Raw genomic sequence first — 18,251 nt, 5'->3', positions numbered from 1 at the left:
TTGGAGACCGACTCAGGGGTCCCTGCCTGCCTGCCCCTCTGTGTGGACGGCGGCTGCTGTCCCTGCCGCAGGGGACCTGGGCTGCGGGAAGGGATGGAGGCAGCCTGTGCTGCAGCCATGGAGACCCTGTGGTGCAGCCACTGTTCCTTCCAGGATGGCAGGGATAAAAAGTACTTGCAGATGCTCCAACAGCCTATTGCTGGCCAGGGTTCCCCTTCCCTTCCCAAACAAACAGCCCCTCATCTAACTTGTGCATGCGCACACACACACACACACACACACACACACTCAGAACCAACGATTTAAGTGCCATTTGTTTTGTAAATGTTTAAAATGTGGAAGTTGCACCCTTCCTTGGGGGCCTGGCTCAAAGGCCACCTCATTCAGGACGCCTCCCGGGAAGGTCTGCTCTCTCAGCCCCATGCTACCGCTGTGCTTGGTGTGTGCCTCGGGGACGTTCCCAGCGCACGCGGGCAGCCCGGGAGTGGTTTGCTGAGGTCACAGGAGATTGCTTTGCATCAGGTGACAAGCTCCTAGCCTGGGAGCCCCCTGCCTTCCTCTCTAGAGCCCCAGACCCGGACCTCCGTGGGGCTTAGTCCGGAAGAGAAAGGGGTCTTTGCTAACCTGTCTGTGCTTTTGGAGCGTCTCTGTTTATGTGGCTCCCAAGGGCCTTCAGAGAGCCTCCTCTGACTGGGGGTCACGCTAGGAGGCAGGTGCTTTGCCTTCCACACCCGAGAACGAAGGGGGCACCCTAACACTGGGCCTGAGGCGGAGGAATGCAAAAGAAAAGGAGGCTTGAAGTGAGAGCAGTAATAAGCTGGGGACAGCATCCTGGTCGCTGGCCCCTGGCCCTCAGCCTGGTCCCCGCAGGACCATGCAGTGAGGGAGGAGGGTTGGTAGGGAGAGACGCAAACCCAGCGATTTCTCCACACCCAGCGCACCTCCCTCCGAGCGGTCCTGCTGAGTCTCGGTTCCAGAAATGACCTGGAGAGACAGGAATGAGTGGGGAGGAAGCTGCCTTCTGACTTTTAATTAAAAAGGACAGGACAGCTCCCAGCTGGCCTTTAGGCAGGGGCACTCCCTGCGGAGCTGTGTATCTTCATCAGGGTCACGGCGGTGTACAGGTGTGTGTTCTGGAGATGGAACATCTCTCCAGAAAGCTGTTTTCTATGTGCTTCTCCACAGCCCCGCCCCTTAATACAATAAATACTTTTAAAAAATATATTTTTATTGATTTTAGAGAAGAAGGGAGAGGGAGAGAGAGATAGAAACATCAATGATGAGAGAGAATCATTGACCGGCTGCCTCCTGCACACCCCCTTACTGGGGATCCAGCCTGCAACCTGGGCATGTGCCTTTGACCAGAATCGAACCAGTTCACAGGCCGACTATCAACTTGAAGAAGTAGGAACGAAGGAATGAGACACGGCCTTTGGCCTCCAGGGCTGTGGGGAAGGTTGGCACTAAGAGGTGGTGGGGCCTGCCTATCACTAGGCCTTCATCCAGCCAACATCCCCTGAGCACCCCTGTGTGCACTGGGATAAGGTGATGAATGTGGCAGGTGGTCCGGCCTGCAGGGAACTGACAGTCAAGGGCGCCGCGGGGCCGCGGGGCACAGGGTCTGACCAGGCCACTGGTGCTGCACGGTGTGACGGATGCCAGGATGAGGGAGGCACGTGGGGACCCAGAGGAGGAGCAGCTGACACAGTCTGGGGGACCGGATGGCCAGCCTGAGGAAGTGGCCCTGAGCAGAAGGCTGAGGAGGATGTGGCCACGTGAACAGCTGGGAAGAACGATCCAAGTGGGGGAACAGCGGCAGGTGCAAAGGCCTGGAGAAGAGAGACGAAGGCTTGGAGGAACGTGAGGAAGTTAGAGGCAGTGGGAGCGTGGCTGGGCTGTGGCGGGGCCCAGCTAAGGAGGGCCAGCAGGACCCAATGAGTGAGGGCCACAGACTGGACCCGCAGGTGAGGGAGGGACTGCTTACTGGCAGGGGAGCAACATGAGATTTATGTTTTAATAACATCACGCTGGCATGTATTTTTTTATGATCAAAACCCAAAAATATTGTCAGTTTTTTCATTGAAGGTCACAGGTGGTGCTGTGAAAGGGAACAGTGAGAGGCAAGGAGGGTATTCCAGTGACGGGGATATTTGGCCCCCGTTAAGTCTGACCCCTGGACACATACATTTAACCTAGATGTTTTAATTCACCTTGATATAGAAATTGCAGGCCACTAAAAGGGAGGTTTTCCCCCAAAGGGATCTGGCTACTCTTTATAATGTGTGTCTTTAACTCTTCTCTGTCCCTATCATGTACCAGGCTAAACATCGCCATGGTTCCCGGGGCTCTGGTTGGTGGGGGTTCCCATGGATTTGCCTCCTATGGTGTTTCTCTTCCTTTTGTTGTCCCCTTTGGGGTAAGGATGGGAGGTGGGAGTTCCATGAAGGGAGGTTCAGTATGACAAGCAACCTAAGAACACCTAGAAGCTATTTCTTTCTGTTTTCCAGTAGAAATATTTCATGGAAGCATGTCTGTGTGCTGAGCAAGGAGAGACTGCTTGTATAAACCTTGCAAGCACACATTTACTTTCCCTGTTGGGACGTGTATAATTTTACTTCCTAGAAGAGGACATACAGTTTTGCAATCTCTTGCCTAGAAGCAGTGGCCCCATTGGATTAACACCATCTGCTTCCCCTGAGCAGGAAGGTGTTAAAGAGCCTCCTGCCCACTAAGGATTTGTCGAAGGTCTGTTAGGATAGGAGGTGAGAGCTGTCAGGTGGCCAGGGCTTGGGGAGCACAATGGGGAGAGAGCAGTGGGTAGGATGGTCAGTTAGGATGCAGAATTGTCCTATGCACCATTGGGCTCCCAGGGCTAACAGGGTGCCGGGAGGTGTTTACTATACTGGTTGCTGGACAGCTGAGTGGCTGACCAAATGAATGAATGAGTTGAATGAATGAATGGAAGAGTATGTACAGATGGTGAAAGTTGGCCATCGAATAATCATAATCTACTACCGGTAAGAGAAAACATGCTTGTGAATAATGCTCCTATGCGGCATGATGACAAAGGAGCCTTTATGGAGGATGGGCTGCAGGGACAGCGCAAACTCATCTGGAAGATGGGACGAGTCTGCATTTCTCCGAGCAGAGTTCGGTTGGCGTGGTGTTATGGACTGAATTGTGTTTACCCCAAATTCAAGTATTGAAGCCCTAAGTGCCAATGCGACTGTATTTAGAGACAGGGCCTTTGAGGAGGTGTTAGGGTTAAACCAGACATAAGGGTGGGCTGCTAATCCATAGGGCTGATGCCCTTCTAAGAAAGGGAAGAGACACCAGGAGTGTGTGGTGCAGAGGAAAGGCCTTGTGAGCACCCGGTGAGAAGGTGGTCATCTGCAACCCAGGAAGAGAGGCCGCTGCAGAAACCAAGCTGCTGGCTCCTTGATGTCAGGCGTCCAGCCTCCAGGACTGTGAGGCTGTTTAAGCCACCTAGGCTTTGGCGCTCTGCGGTGGCAGCCCTAAGAGACTATTACACAAGAGGACCCTGGGCCTGAGATGGGAGGTCAAGGTGGATGGAACCCGGAGGTACGAGTGCCGTGTCACAGAATGCAGGAGGCCGTTGGTCTCCCTTGGAGGCTCACATGGAACCTGTACACCCAGGAGATTCAGAAGAAGAGCCCTGGCTGTGGAGTCAGCCTGCCGGGGCCCAAGTCCTGGCCTTTTCTACCTTCTAGGTGTGAAGTCCTGGATGGCTTTAAACCCTCAGTTTCCCGCCAGAGTACCGTATTTTCCGGCGTATAAGATGACTTTTGAAACGAAAAAAAGCCTGCTCAGATTGGCCAGAGTCAGAGAGGCGGTCTCTTAGAAAAAGAACTGGTGTTGCCTCAGGAGTGCGGGGTAGTCTTATACAGCGAATATAGGCCTAAACCTATGTTTTAACTGTTAAATTAGGCGGGGTCGTCTTATACGCCGGAAAATACGGTAGTCACTATGCTAACTCCTTGTACAAGTAGCATTGTGAGCATGACATTTCTGTACAGAACTGTCATTTACATCTGTAAGCAGCCAGCACAGAGCCAGGCTGGGTAATCCGCAGTAAGCCCACGCTGTTCCTCTTTATCCTTGCAGGGCCTGCTCCTCCGTGTTGTCACCCCTGGTGCTCCCTTCTCTCAACACACATTTCAGGGGTGCCAGCCGTGGTTCAGAACATTGTGGGACCTGCTTTCAGGTCCCAGCAGCTTTCCATATCTGCTTCTAAGATCGAGAAATCAGTTTGACACTTCATGGCCAGCCTCCCCCATCCTCAAACCATCTCCCCCACCTTGAAAGGACCAAGCTTATGTCTAAAAGACTGTCCAGATGTGGCAAAGGAGAGCAACCTTAATAATGAAGGACAAAGACAGGCCTCACGGAGGGTGTCCCTAAGGATATCTTTCCAGTTCTGTGTGGGAGTTTAAAGGTTATTTTTTAAAAATACGTTTTTATTGATTTCAGAGAGAGGAAGGGAGCGGGAGAGAGAGATAGAAACAACAGTGATGAGAGAGAGTCATTGATCGGCTGCCTCCTGCACACTCCCTAACAGGGATGGAGCCTGCAACCCTGGGCATATGTCCTAACTGGGCATCTAATCCTGACATCTTGATTCATAGGTTGATGCTCAACCACAGAGTCACACCAGCCGGGCAGATGGTTATTTTTTTAAACGTGGTGGTAACGGGCAGGATTTGATCTCAGTAGTGTAACCAGAACATGTGCTTGCCCTTTCCAGGGAGCATCATGGAAAGGCCAGGGTCTAAACATGTCTATGCCGTGATGAAAACAACAACCTCACCTTCACCCTGGGCTCCTCATCCCAGCATCTGACACTCAGAAAGCATGTCATCAGGGAACTCTGGGAAGGTGGGATAATAGGCGCTTTTGTTTTATTTGGTCACACAATTCCGTGTTTTGGCTTTCTACAAGGTACATTATTACATTGATAATTAGGAGAAGATTAAGCAAAACATTAAGAAGTCTTTTAAAAAGGAATCTGACTGGTGTGGCTCAGTGGAGGTCACTGGTTCGATTCCCAATCAGGGCACATGCCCAGGTTGTGGGCTCGATCCCCAGTGAGGAATGTACAGGAGGTGGCAGATCGGTGTTTCTCTCTCATCGATGTTTTTATCTCTCTATCCCTCTCCCTTCCTCTCTCTCTCTAAGAAAATCAATAAAATATATATATTTTTAAAAAACCCTTAGGACTAAGCTCGCCAACGCCTTTCCCGTTTCCCTCCCCTTAAAAACAAAGGGGCGGGGCTCTAAATTCCCAGGTGCCCAAGAACCATAGGTCCCACCATTGTATAAGCCATTATCAAAGACACACAAAAGTGAAGGAATACCACCCTTTGGGAGAGCAGTTTGGCATCACACGCTATAAAAATGTCCGTGCCCTGTGGCCTAGTAATCCCGCTGCTGGGAAGGTGTCCAAAGGAAACGATCCAAAGGCAGGGACGGCTCTGCGCACAGAGATGCTCGTCACACGTTATTTGTAGCAACTGAGACGTAGAGGCACCATAAAGGTCTCACCACAGGGACCGGCTAAGTAAACGAGGCAGCATTTGTTCAAGGAAACACTCTGCTGCTGTTCAAATTCACAGCGGAATGCCCTCCCCGCGTGGAGGAATGCTCCTGCTGAGGGAAAAGGTGGCTTACCAAGTTGTATGCACGCCATGGCGATAACTGTAACAGTTCTTTGGAAAACACAGATGCTCTTAGACTGGAAAGTGAAGGGAGGCATGACGGGACCTAGGGGTGGGCCCGGGAGAAAGGGGGTTCACATGTGCCTCTCAGGTTGTGGGATGTGCAGCCGAGTGGACGACAGTCCCATTTGCTGGGAGTGACGGTGGCAGAGGAGGAGCAGATTGGGGTGGGGAAAAGATCAGTAGTTAGTTCCCGACATGCTAGGTCAGAGATGTTGGGGAGACTCCAAATGAATGGATGTGAAGCTCAGAAGAGAGGCCCAGGCTGGGGGTGGAAATGTCGGAGCCGTCAGCTTGTAGATGGCATTTAGGTCTCTGAGTGTGGGTGACGTCAGGCAAGGAAGAGATGAATCAGAATCTCTGAGGTGGGGTTGGCCCATTGCGGGGTTGGGGAGGGTGTTACACTGAGAGAAGGGGCTAGGGGAGAGCTAGAACTTTTCCATGGCTGAGACTGAGAAGGAGAACAGCCTTCAGAGAAGGTGTGGCCAGGGGAAGGTCCAGGAGGAGGGAGAGGTCACTCCATCAGCTGCCATCCAGAGGGCAGGCATGAGGCCGTGGCTCTGGACAAGCAGCATGGGATTCCATGACTCAGTCACCCCGCAGAGCCCAGCACAGGGCTGGACACGCGGGCGACAGGCTATAGGTCTGGTGAACTGAACAGAATAGTTGTTCAGTCGCTTTTCATAAAGTAAACATTTTCCATACCCCAAATTCTGGCACACGGTCTGCAGGATTTTTGCATGGCTTTTGGGTGAAAGTGCAGAATTGGATATAGAAACAGTGAAATGGCAGAGATGTTTTGATAGCTCATGGATGAGTGTGGCAGAATGTTTGAAACTGGGACAGACACGGAAAAGTCTGGAGCAAGACTGGACATGGGGTGGCATTGTCCCCAGTATCTCTGGCCAGCCCCAGTCTGACTCCGGGAAGAGAGTAAGTTCCTTGAACAGAGGGCTGGGCATGAAGGCACTCTTGGCATCCCCTGGAGCGGCTGGCAGGGAGCAGGGGCTTGTGGGTGCCCTGTACGTCCTCCATCCATTCGGATTAATTCAGAGCCACAGAAAGGACACCACAGAGAGGTGTCTTCCTCAAACGCCCCGCCCCCCCACCGGCATTCTCCCTCGCTCACCAGGCTGGAGACAGATATTGGGCGCTGGAGCAGGTAGAGGGTTGGCAAGGGGCCGCCTGGCTGTTGTGGGTCAGGCATGCAGACAGGGCACACCAGGATAGCTTGACTCCGTTTCACAACGTCTGGAGTCTCAGCTTGGAAAACACAAATGATTGGGAAGTGACTTGAACATCTGAGAGGTGAAATCTTCCAGAAGTTTCTTCACTCTCATGGCTAGTGCCCGGACTGGGATGGTTTGAAGGCAGGGCGCAGCGGGCTGTGGATCAGAGCATGGACACATGCCATCTCTGTGTGGCCTGGGCTCCCAGGTGCACGGCAGCCTCCGAGCAGTCAGCTCTCTTGCAGGGTGACTTGGCACGAGTGTTCCAGCAAACAAGGCAGGAGAAGCTTGACCTCTGTGACCTGGTCCCAGAACCACACAGGTCACTCCTGTCTCAGATTCCAGGGGAGGGCCCATGGAACCCGCCTGAGTCCTCTCCAAAAAGTGCTGCTCTGGCTGTCACGTCAGCCTTCCCCTGAGGTCTGTCAGGCTCCGTCTCTGGGAACAGACATGATGTTTTTGTCCCTGCCTTTCCTGAGACCGTAGGGTCTTCGTTATCTTTCGGTCAAAACCAAATGCCTATAAAATCAATAAATATAATGCTGTGCCTCACACAACCCTGGCCAGTGTGGCTAAGTGGTTGGGTGCTGTCCCATGCACCAAGCGGTCAGGGCACATGCCTGCATTTTGGGCTCAATCCCTGGTAGGAGGTGTACAGGACGCAGTCAATCAATGTTTCACTTTCATATCGATGTTTCTCTCTCCTTCTCCCTTTCTCTCTAAAAATCAATAGAAATAGTTAAAACAACAACGAAAAAAATGCCTTCCAGCCTAGCATCCCACTGAAGCTGGGGCCTGGGAGTGAAGGGCTGTGTGTGCACAGAGGCCACCCTAGGGCTCAGCTGCAGCTCCTGGCCTACAGCCTGGGAAGGGGTGCCATGCTGCCCTTGCGAGAGGACTTCTCCCACTCTTCCTGCAGCCTCCCCCCGGCCAGTGTTTCCCTCCCTTGGATGGAGGCAACCGAAACCAGGCCTGGTGGCCTCGCCCCGCCCGCTGCAGGCCCAGAGCTAGCCGTCAGAGGCAGGCAGTGCTCAAGGGGGAAGTGAGCAAGGGCTGGCCTCCCGTGGCTGGCTGCCCACTGCCAGACCTGAGGGGCAGTAGTTAGTGTCCAGGCCCCTGGGAGAAAGGCCAGCAACGCTCTGGTTCCTGGAAGCCTTCGGCCTTGGGGACAGCTCCCCTGGCCAGGTCCATCTGTGTATGCTGACCACAGGCTGGCGGGGCTCAGCGCTGTCTCTCTCTCTCTCTCTCTCTCTCTCTCTCTCTCTCTCTCTGTGTGTGTGTGTGTGTGTTGGTGCATTTCTGTTTTTCAAGGATTTGGCTCTTTGTGCAGTGAAGGGATTTTGGAGCAGGATCTGAAGATCAAAGGTCAGGAAACATCTCCCCTCTTTTCCCCAGTTCCTCCTCTCCTGGAGGGGGAGTGCTCCCAGGAACCAGAATGTGTGAATCCCGAATGGTTGGAGCCTCAAGACTTTGTTCTTGGAACCTCAAGGCTTTGTTCAGACTCCCTGGTGCCCGTGCCCATGCCCACACTTCCCACGGTGGGAGTGAAGGGGCTCCGGGAGAGGCCTTGGGATTCTTCATCCTCCTCCTCCTCACCATCCTCATCTGCCTCCCGTGTCCACCATTCCAGCCCTCCATCTAACCATTCACTGCATTGTAACAAGTAGTTATTCGCTCAAACTCCTATTCAGCGCCAGGCATGTAGAGAACTCAAACTCGGGCCCGTCCTCAAGGGCCGCAGAGAGGACACGGACTTGCAGTCACAGCCTTGCAGGCGAGCACTGCAGGCTTAGGGGGTGAGCAGACGGGGCAGGGAGAGGGGAAAGGAACCCTGGCAGCAGGAATGACCTGAGTGTGGGGCCTTGTCAGGACGGGGCGCAGCCGTGCTGCGGGGCATATGTACTACGCCCTCATCACTCAGCGTCCCCTGGCTGGAGCCCCTGCTTCCAGAGGGGAGAGAGGACCTGTGAACAGGGTCACACCAGGCCCACAGGTCTCATCTTTCTTCCTCCCCCCACGGGGCCTGCATGTGAGAAGAGGGCCTGGCCGCGTGAGCTGTGGGACAGAGGACCCGTTTGTGGCCCACATCAGGCATCTCAGCATGAGGTAACGAGAGCCTGAACCAGAGCAGGGGCGATGGAGAGGGAAAGGAAGGGAACTCTCTGAACGTGGGGGCCTGGCCTTGCCTCCCGCCTGGCAGCCGCCCAGCACAAGAGCAGCCGGACTGCCTGTGGTGGGAGACTTCCTGCAGCTGGGGAAGATGTGGAGATGGAAGTCACTGGGGTCTTCATCTCCTCTCCGCTGCCGGCCTCCCAGCTCTTTCCGATGCCAGGCCTGGCCCCACTGTTCTCGCCACTGGCCCCCTCCCTGCTGTTCGTTCCCCAGAGCGTCTGTGTGACTGAAGCAGAGGCATGAAAGCTGCCGGTGGAGGCTGCTGCTCCGTTGCCCTGGGGTGAGCTGGGGTCAGGCGATGAGGACATGGGGCTGGAGAGCTGCCTTTCGCCACACGCCATGTGGATGGGCCTTCTGGGCCTCTTCACTGGCAATGATGGCAGACAGGATGGAATGGGGCGGGGAGTGCGAAGAGGTCCGCTCATACGCTGGCTGGACCTGGAATCCGTATGAGTCATCCAGACGGGCCAGCTAGCCCATCCCCAGGGGCCCTGGAATTGTGCAACCAGCCTCTCCCTTCCACCCCGCAGCTTTCTTGGTAGAAACCAGGCCACAGACTCTGGCACCGAGAGAAGATAAATGTGGTGACGTTTTCATGCGTGATTCAGAATTAACTAGGGGAATATTTATGGAGCACCTCTTCCTGGCTAGGTACTGAATATCTGCCCGGAAGGAGTGCTGTCCTCAGGGAGCTGCAGTCCTCTGGCCCCAGCCGGGAGCCCCCAGGAAATGTGGATGGATGCAGCTTGTAGGAGTTGCTGGGGCTCCACAGGATGGCACGGGGTCTCCAGTGCCTGGTTTACAGAGCAAGTGCTGCACCACTGCCTACCCTGAGGGCCTACATTTTCCTCACGACCCTGTGCCGGAAGGGCTGGGGGCTGCCTGAGGTCCCGGGTGCACCCCTTCACTGCTGATCCTAATTTGACATCCGAGACCCCTTGCTGCCGGCCTCCTGCATCCTCTGGGGCTTGTTTCCCACGCTGATCTCCAGACTCCCTTGTTCCAGCAACAACAGACTCCTTGCTCTTTCCCTGATGGCCCATGACCTTTACCCTCTCTCCATTCATGCCTTTGTTTGTGCTGTTTCCTCTCTGGCCCCTGGTTCTGCTCTTGAATCTGGAATCTGAGTCAAGCCCAGGCAGACTCCCAGGCCGGATTTTCCTCAGCTCCTTCCCCATCTCTCCGTCCTCCTCAATCAGGCATTGTTCTGACTCTTGCTCAAACTCGTAGTTATCTAACTCAAACACTCATGGGATTGTGGGTTCTTTGAAGGCAACAGTGGCCCTCTTTTTCTCAGAGGGAAGATGAGGCCTCGTGAGTTAACTTGGGTTGGCCTCTCCACTCAACCACTTGCCATTCTGTGACCTTGGGCAGATGACCTAACAGGTCTGAGCCTCCCAGTCGTTGCCTATCGGATCAGGAAATATAATACCTGCCTCCTAGGGTTGTCACTAGTGATAGGGTAGCTCCATGCCTGACAACTAGTAAATATTCTAGAAGTGTGGTTTCCTCCTCCCCTTCCTCTGTGCAGCTCCTGTGGTCCTAATGCTGTGCCTCACACAAGTAAAATGCTCAGTAGTTGTGGTGAATAAAGTGAGTGACTTGAGCTCAGAAGTAAACCCAATATATATAGTCAACTAATTTTCTATGAGGTCGCCACAAATACATGGTGGGGAAAGGACGCAGTCTCTTCAATAAATGGTGCTGGGAAAACTGGATATCCACATGCAGAAGAATGAAATTGGATCCTTACACAAAAATTAATTCAAAATTGACTAAAGACTTAAATATAAGACATGACAGCCTGAAACTCCCAGAAGAAAACATAGGCAGTAAGCTCCTTGACGTTGGCCCTGGCAGTGATTTTTTTGGAAAAAAGCTCAGGCAACAAAGGCAAAAATAAACAAGTGGGACTTCATCAAACTAAAAAGGCTGCACAGCAAGGGAACCATCTACAAAATGGTTTCCTACAGAGAACATATTTCCAAACCATATATCTGAACAGGAGTTAATATCCAAAATATAAAAGGAGCCAAGCTGGTTTGGCTCAGTGAATAGAGCATTGGCCTGCAGACTGAAGGGTCCCAGGTTCGATTCCAGTCAAGGGCACGTACCTTGGTTGTGGGCACATCCCCAGTGGGGGGTGTACAAGAGGCAGCTGATCGATGTTTCTCTCTCCTTAATGTTTCTAACTTTCTATCCATCTCCCTTCCTCTCTGTAAAAATCAATTAAAATATATTAAAATATACATATAAAAGGAACTCACACTACTCAATAGCAAAAAAACAAAATACTTGAAGAATGGGCAAAAGATTTGCCTAGACATTTCCCCCAAGAAGGTATACAAATGGCCTACAGGTGTATGCAAAGGTGTGCAGCATCACTAATCACCAGGGAAATGCAAATCAAAACCTCCACGAGCTATTTCCCCACACTCATCAGGATGGTTATGGTTTTAAAAAATAGGTTGTTGTTGGCGAGGACATGGAGAAAAGGGAACCCTTGTACATTGTTGGTGGGAATGTAAATTGGTGCAACCATTATGAAAAACAGTATGGAAGTTCCTCAGAAAACTAAAACTAGAACTCTCATATGATCCCACAATTTCACTTCTGGGAATATATCCAAGAAGTGAAATCAGTACCTCAAAGAGCTATCTGCATCCATGTTCACTGCAGCATTATTCAAATAGCCAAGATACAGAAACAACTCAGATGTGTCTGTCAGTGGAAAAATGGATAAAGAAAAATGCAGCACTGGCTTGTTTGGCTCAGTGAATAGAATGTCAACCCACATACTAAAGGGTCCTGAATTTGATTTCGGTCAAGGGCATGTGCCTCGGTTGCAGGCTCAATCCTCGGCCCTAGTTAAGGTGCATGTGGGAGGCAACCAATCGATGCATCTCTCTCCCATCGATGTTTCTGTCTCTTCTCCTCCCTTCCATTCTCTCTAAAAATCAATAGAAAAATATCCTCAGGTGAAGATTAACAAAACAAAACAAATATATATATAAATATATATTTTTTAAAAAAAGAAAATGCAGTATATACACAATGAAATGTTATTCAGCTTTTGAAAAGGCAATCCTGCTATTTGCAATACCATGCATGAAATTGGAAGATAAATCAGACATAGACAAAAAACTGCATGATCTCACTTCTATGTGGAATCTATAAAAGTTGAATACAAAGAAGCAGAACGGTGGTTACCACGGGCAGGGAGGTGAGGGAAACGTTGGTCTAAGGACACACAGTTGCAGTTATGTAAGAGGAATAGTCTAGAGGTCTAATGAAGAACATGATGACTCTAGCTAATAATCTGTAATAATACTGGAAATTTTCTTGAAGAGTTGATGTCAAAAAATGGAACTGTGTGCCGAGGTTGATATGATAGTGAAATGGACTGCAGTAATCACTTCACTGTTATATATAGATTAAATACTTTTTATACCTTACATATATACAATTATTATTTTAAAATAAAATTAAAAAACACAAATGACTTGACTGTCATCTCCTCTGGACCATTAAGATGTCAAAATCAGAAGGGACATTACAGATCACTGGGTTTAGTACTTACTGAAACTGAGCACTGGAGGGCCTGAGATGGAAGGTTACTTGAAAGAGTCACTCTTCAACCCTTAGTCTGTTCGTCCTAGTCCGATGCCCTTGACAGTTCCTGAATGTTGGCTGGTCCCTTGGGGCTGCTGGGCATGGGCACGGCCAGGCACATCCTCAGGTGGATGCGGATCTGTGTAAGAATCCTCCATCTGCACACTGCTCAACTCCCACCGCCTCCTGGATTTCTTCCTACTGATCCAATGCCTCCAGGAAGTTTGGTATGGCAGCCAAAGATGGCAGTGGTTGGCATTTCCCTGGCTCTGCAGGCAGGAGACCTCGTTTCAAGCTTGCTGCTTTCTCTGGAGAAGGTTGTCTCCCAGGCCCCGGGTCTCCTCTCCCATGCCTTTTTCTTCGGTGTCATGATCTTCTGCATTTTCTTCAGCCTCCATTCCACCCTACACACCTCTTCCTATCCTTCCATCCTCCCTCCCCCTTCCTAATGAGACCCTGTGCCTTTAAGTTCTGTTTGTGGAAAGCTGGTCTCAGACTATATCCTGCATCCATCTTCTATACCAGAAGGTACATCTTTCCTAGGGTCCCATCTCTCAAAGAACTGAAGTTTTGTTTCACGGATTAAAATGGCTTATCACCTTACAGAGTACGGTGATCTGCTCAGCAGCCAACACATTTCGGGTTCTGTCAGGTGGACCAGAATGTTCACATGTAGAAACAGAACATCAGAGTGAAAATGGGCCTTAGAACCACCTACCCCTTGACTCCAGTTCACAGAGATGCCAGCTAACATCCAGAGATGCCAGGTAGCACCTTCCATCCACACCCTGGAAGCGGCCAAGGAAATGGCCCAAGAGAGAAAATAAAAGAAGTATTTCGTACAAGGATTTATTTGTGTTAGCAGAAAATTGGGAAACATTCCCTGTACCGAATAACAACGAAGGGAAGCCAACTGTGGGTCTCCAGCTCGAGGGAGTACCGCAGCCCGAGCGCGGCTCTGGGAACCGGCTCTGTCTGCAGACATGCTCATGCGGAGCATGGTTTTACCTGCTCCCCTGCACTCACTTTCACATTTATTTTTAAAGGAATATCTTTTTCACATTGTAAAAATGACATGCTTATTCTGGAAATTTGGAAAATAAAAACATGTAAAGATGGAAAAAAAAACATCACCCTTTATCCTTCCCTCCCAGGATCCCAGCCTTTGTGTTTTGATGCTTTACCCTTCACTGTGTTTTTTTCTATGAGTATGTATGAGTACCCAGGAGTACGTATGAGTATGTATGAATATACCTATATTTTGCATTTAATATTATAACATTGTATAAGGAGCACTTCCCATGGTATTATTTATGCTATATTTCACATTTTGTGACCTCTGAAATTGGGATATATCTTCAATTGATAGCATGCCATAGTTAATTATTACATGTTTTTCTTTCTCAGAAGAACATAAAATAAAGGCCAGTCCTATATTGAATTAGATTTGATTAAATCTGGATATACTTCAAAAACATGATTTTTATGCTTGTATAATATATAGTCTGTCATAAGAACATAAGCATGTTTGATCTTACTAGCCTCTTATTGGGCAATTAGATGAGTCCAACTTTTTACTTAAAAAAAAAATATATATATATATATATATATATATATATATATATATATACACATACATTTATTGATTTCATAGAGGAAGGGAAAGAAAGAAAGAGATAGAAACATCAGTGATAAGAAAGAATCATTGATTGGCTGTCTTCTATATGCCTCCAACTGGAGACTGAGCCCACAACTCAGGCATTTGCCCTGACCGGGAATTGAACCATGACTTCCTGGTTCCTAGGTGGACACTCAACCACTGAGCCACGTTGATGGGGCCCAATTTTCCACTTTTAAAGAAATATCCTTATATGTGAAGTGTGTTCACCATGCTAATTGTTTATTGTGGTTAATTCCCAGGAATAGGTATAATGAGACAAAATGAACGAAGATCTTAAAGGCTCTCGATGCAGACACATATACATATTGGCAAGGACCAACATGATTATAGAGGAATAAAGATGGGCATTACACTTACCAGGTTCTTATTTTTTATGAAGTTCTTTGTGCATAGACTTTGAAATGATGATCATAAGGACAGTTTTGCTGTAAGTAACTCCATTTACTTATTAGGATGTGTGTGTGTGTGTGTGTGTGTGTGTGTGTGAGAGAGAGAGAGAGAGAGAGAGAGAGAGAGAGAGAGAGAGAGAGAGAGAGGAATGAATAGGAGAGAGAATAGGATAGAGGAGGGAAATGAGAAATGCCTAGTGCTGCAAGAGAGCCCTCAAATCCTGGAATGGATGCTGTAGGAGTGTGTGCCGTCTGGGGTGGCAGGAGAGCTGTTGGGGTGAGGGCAGGTTTTTTGGTAAGATTTGCATACCCTGAAGTTTCAGTAGTTGGAGACAAAGTCTAGCAAAGCACTGCACTGGGTGAGGCCAGGAAACCTGGGTTCAAGTCTTGGCCTGCTGATAATTTGCTCTCTAAACAAGCTCGAACACATGACTTCCCCTCCTCAAACTCAGAGTTGTTCCCTGTCAATGAGGAGTGCGAATGGAAGATCTTTGGCATCATTCCAGCTCTACTGATCTATAGCCTTGGAGTTCCCAGCATTTGGGGAGAGACAGATGGCATTAGCTGGTTTGTAGCTGGCCCTAGCTTCCCACTTCTGATTCTTGGGGCCTGGAACAGCTTTCTTGGCATCTCTTACCCAGGTAAGATGTCAGAGCCACTAAATACTCCTGGGAGTGTACAAAGGATTAGTGTGGCCACGTTTAGCATGACATGGGACTCCAATTCCTAACTTAACCAAAGCTCCTAACAACTCTTCAGAGAAACCCGCTGCTTGCTTTTCTTCCCCAAGAATTCCAGAAGAGACGGGTACAGATGCCTTAATCTAGCTTGTATGCTTTATCTGAACTCGCCTCTCAATATCAAAGACCAAACCCCTTTAACCACTCCCCCTACCCCAGGGTCATGAAACAGTGCTTTGGTTAGGACATGGCTTGGATTGCTCTAATAAAGACCAAAGTGGCACGAACAAAACTAAAGTTTATTTTTGTCTCACATCTCATAGTCTAGGTATGTGTCCAGACTGTTAAGGTGGCTCTTCTTTTCAAAATGGTGAGCAGCCCAGGTTCCTTCTCTCTTGTTGCTCTGTCATGTAGTGTGACTCACCTCCATGTCCATGTCTCTACCTGAGGGATGTTACCCTAACCCTAACCCTAACCCTAACCCGCGGCTTACACGCAGCTAAGCCTGAGAGTCAGGGATGTGGCCTAAGGCTGCACTGGGAAGTGGCTGGGAGGATTTCAGGACACTACCCGCCCCCCCCCCCCCCCCCCGCCTGGGGGGCCTCTGGGGACCGCCTTCCCCTCCACCCCCGTACTGTGCACTGGAGGAGGGGCCGGTTCCAGGGTCCCAGCAGGCCCTTTCTCCACTGCCCTCCGTTCTGACTGGAGCACATTGTGTCCTGGCTGTGCCCCTCACAGACTCTTAGTGACGGGCCTGTTGTCCAAGATGGGCGCGCGGCTGGTCCAGGCCTGCGCCCATGTATTATGCATCAGCAGCTCAGACAAAGCTTCTGTGTGTGGGAGCCGGGTGGGGTGAGGGCTTGGTCCCCCACAGAGTTTTATTTACCAGGCACTGGATGCCCAGAGGGTGGGATGGTGGGGGTTGCTGCCCAGGAGATGGGCTTTGCAGTGGGGCTTCCAAGAGGAGAGAGGTGAGGTGTCCCTGGCGCCACTGCAGGCCTTCCTAGCTGAAGGAGGAGTGATGGCCTACTTCACGTTCAAGGCAGCCAGGGAAACAGTGGCTCACGATCTCATGAGAATGACAGGCTGGCCCCGGAGGAGCGATTACACAGTGTGCTGAGTTCATTGGGCTCTGGAACCTGACCCACAGGCAGACTAATTCCAACCACATGGGTCTGCTTTTGGGATAGGGTTTTGAAAGGAGAATGTGGGGCAGGCAAGTCTGAGGGGAGAGTGCTGGGTGTGTAATTGTGTGCTCTGTGTGTGTGTGTTCGTTCTCAGCAAAATCTGTGATCCCAGGTGATAGGTGACTGGTCCATCCCATCGATGGACAAAAGGGCTGAAGAGAGAAAGAAATAGGATCGAACCCATTTTGAGTATTGGGCTAGAGTTTGGTCTTTATTCTCTTAGTGTAGGGACACTGAAGGTGCTAAAGCAGAAGACGGTGGTCAGATGTGTTTTGTTTTTATTTAGAAGAAATCTCTGAGGATGAAATGAAAGGTTTCAAGGGAGAAGGGGAAAGGAAGGAGCTAAGTTTACACACACTTAGTAGGTACTTAAGGTACCTTGCTTCATTTAATCCTCCATGAACCATGGAGTGGAGAGCAGTAACCTTGGTTACCAGATGGGGGTCCAGGGCTCAGAGTGGTTCAGAAAGTGGTTCATGGATTGTTGGGGCAAAGTTACAGCCCATCTGGCTGCCTCTAAGCCCATGCTTTCACATGACATCGGTTCCCTCCAGCTTTACAGAGCTGGGCAGGGTGCTGTGCTGGCACAGGTAGCCCTGGGGGACCAATGGATGGGGATGGCCAGAAACCCAGGGGCAGCCTGGGAGGAGATAGACACGTTAGCCACTGTGGCCTCATGTCTCTGCAGGTGCTGGAGCTGGGCCTTGAAAGGGACTGTCCATGGTTCTCTAAGCATTTTTCTGTTTAATGCCTCGTTAGTGCCCTCTTCACGCGTGGTCTGAGAACTAACGGACATGGTTCTATTCCCAGCTCCAGGTGGCCACTCACGTGCTATCTACTTGCCCTTCCTGGGCCCTCATGTTCCCACCTCTGAAATGAAGAGTAACGTGTGTGTGCATGCGTATGTGTCTGTGGGTGTGTTTCTGTGTGAATTGTGTGTATGCGTGTAAGTGTGTATAAGTGTGTGCTTGTGTGTTAGTCCTCAGCAAACTCGATGTAAAGAGGAGGACCAGATGAACTCTAGGCCTTTCCTCACTGTGTTCTCTTCTCGGGGGGTGGGGAATGCTGGCATCATTGTTCCCATTTGATGGAAGCTGAAAGAGGGTCCTGGGTGAGCCTGGACAAAGCCATATTGCTCTTTTCCACCCACACCCTTGATCTTGAAATCCCACTGGGTGGCTGCCATCCTGCTGGGTGGGTCCTATGCCTAAACAGAGCCTTGGACGTTGTGGCTGAACATGGGGGTTCAGAGATGACTCTTGTGCCCCTGGAATACCCTAGTAAACACACTAGTCTGGGCAACTTAAGTAAATGTTCATTGAGTATCCACACTGTGCCATGCTTTGTGCAAAGTGCTGGGAACACAGAAGTAAACTTGGCTTGGTCCCTGCCCTTCAGGAGCCTACAGTTAATCCCTGCTGTGGCTTTTAGATATTTTTGTAGCTCAACTCTTGTTAAAAAAATAATCTTATGTCCTAGCTGGTTTGGCTCAGTGGATAGAGCATTGGCCCGTGGACTGAATAGTCCCGGATTCAAACCTGGTCAAGGGTACATATCTGGGTTGAA

At 50.2% G+C, this 18,251-nt stretch overlaps 1 protein-coding gene and 1 long non-coding RNA gene across 2 annotated transcripts in view; one reads left to right on the top strand and one right to left on the bottom strand.

Annotated features, from left to right (window-relative positions):
* The window catches only part of CORO2B (coronin 2B), a 127,155-nt gene that overhangs the window by 20,378 nt on the left and 88,526 nt on the right, over positions 1-18,251 (top strand). The gene's annotated exons all lie outside the window — the stretch shown is intronic.
* Positions 9,365-18,251, bottom strand: part of LOC311624814 — a 654,664-nt gene continuing 645,777 nt past the window's right edge. Inside the window, exon 4 of the long non-coding RNA XR_014795386.1 lies at positions 9,365-12,414. This is a non-coding gene — a long non-coding RNA (uncharacterized lncRNA). The remainder of the gene's footprint in view (positions 12,415-18,251) is intronic.

The sequence above is a fragment of the Pipistrellus hanaki genome, assembly GCF_964339955.1.
Source record: "Pipistrellus hanaki genome assembly, chromosome: 1".
Classification (NCBI taxonomy): domain Eukaryota; kingdom Metazoa; phylum Chordata; class Mammalia; order Chiroptera; family Vespertilionidae; genus Pipistrellus; species Pipistrellus hanaki.
The sequence above is the reverse complement of the archived record's forward strand: the minus strand, read 5'-3'. Positions and strand labels throughout refer to the sequence as shown.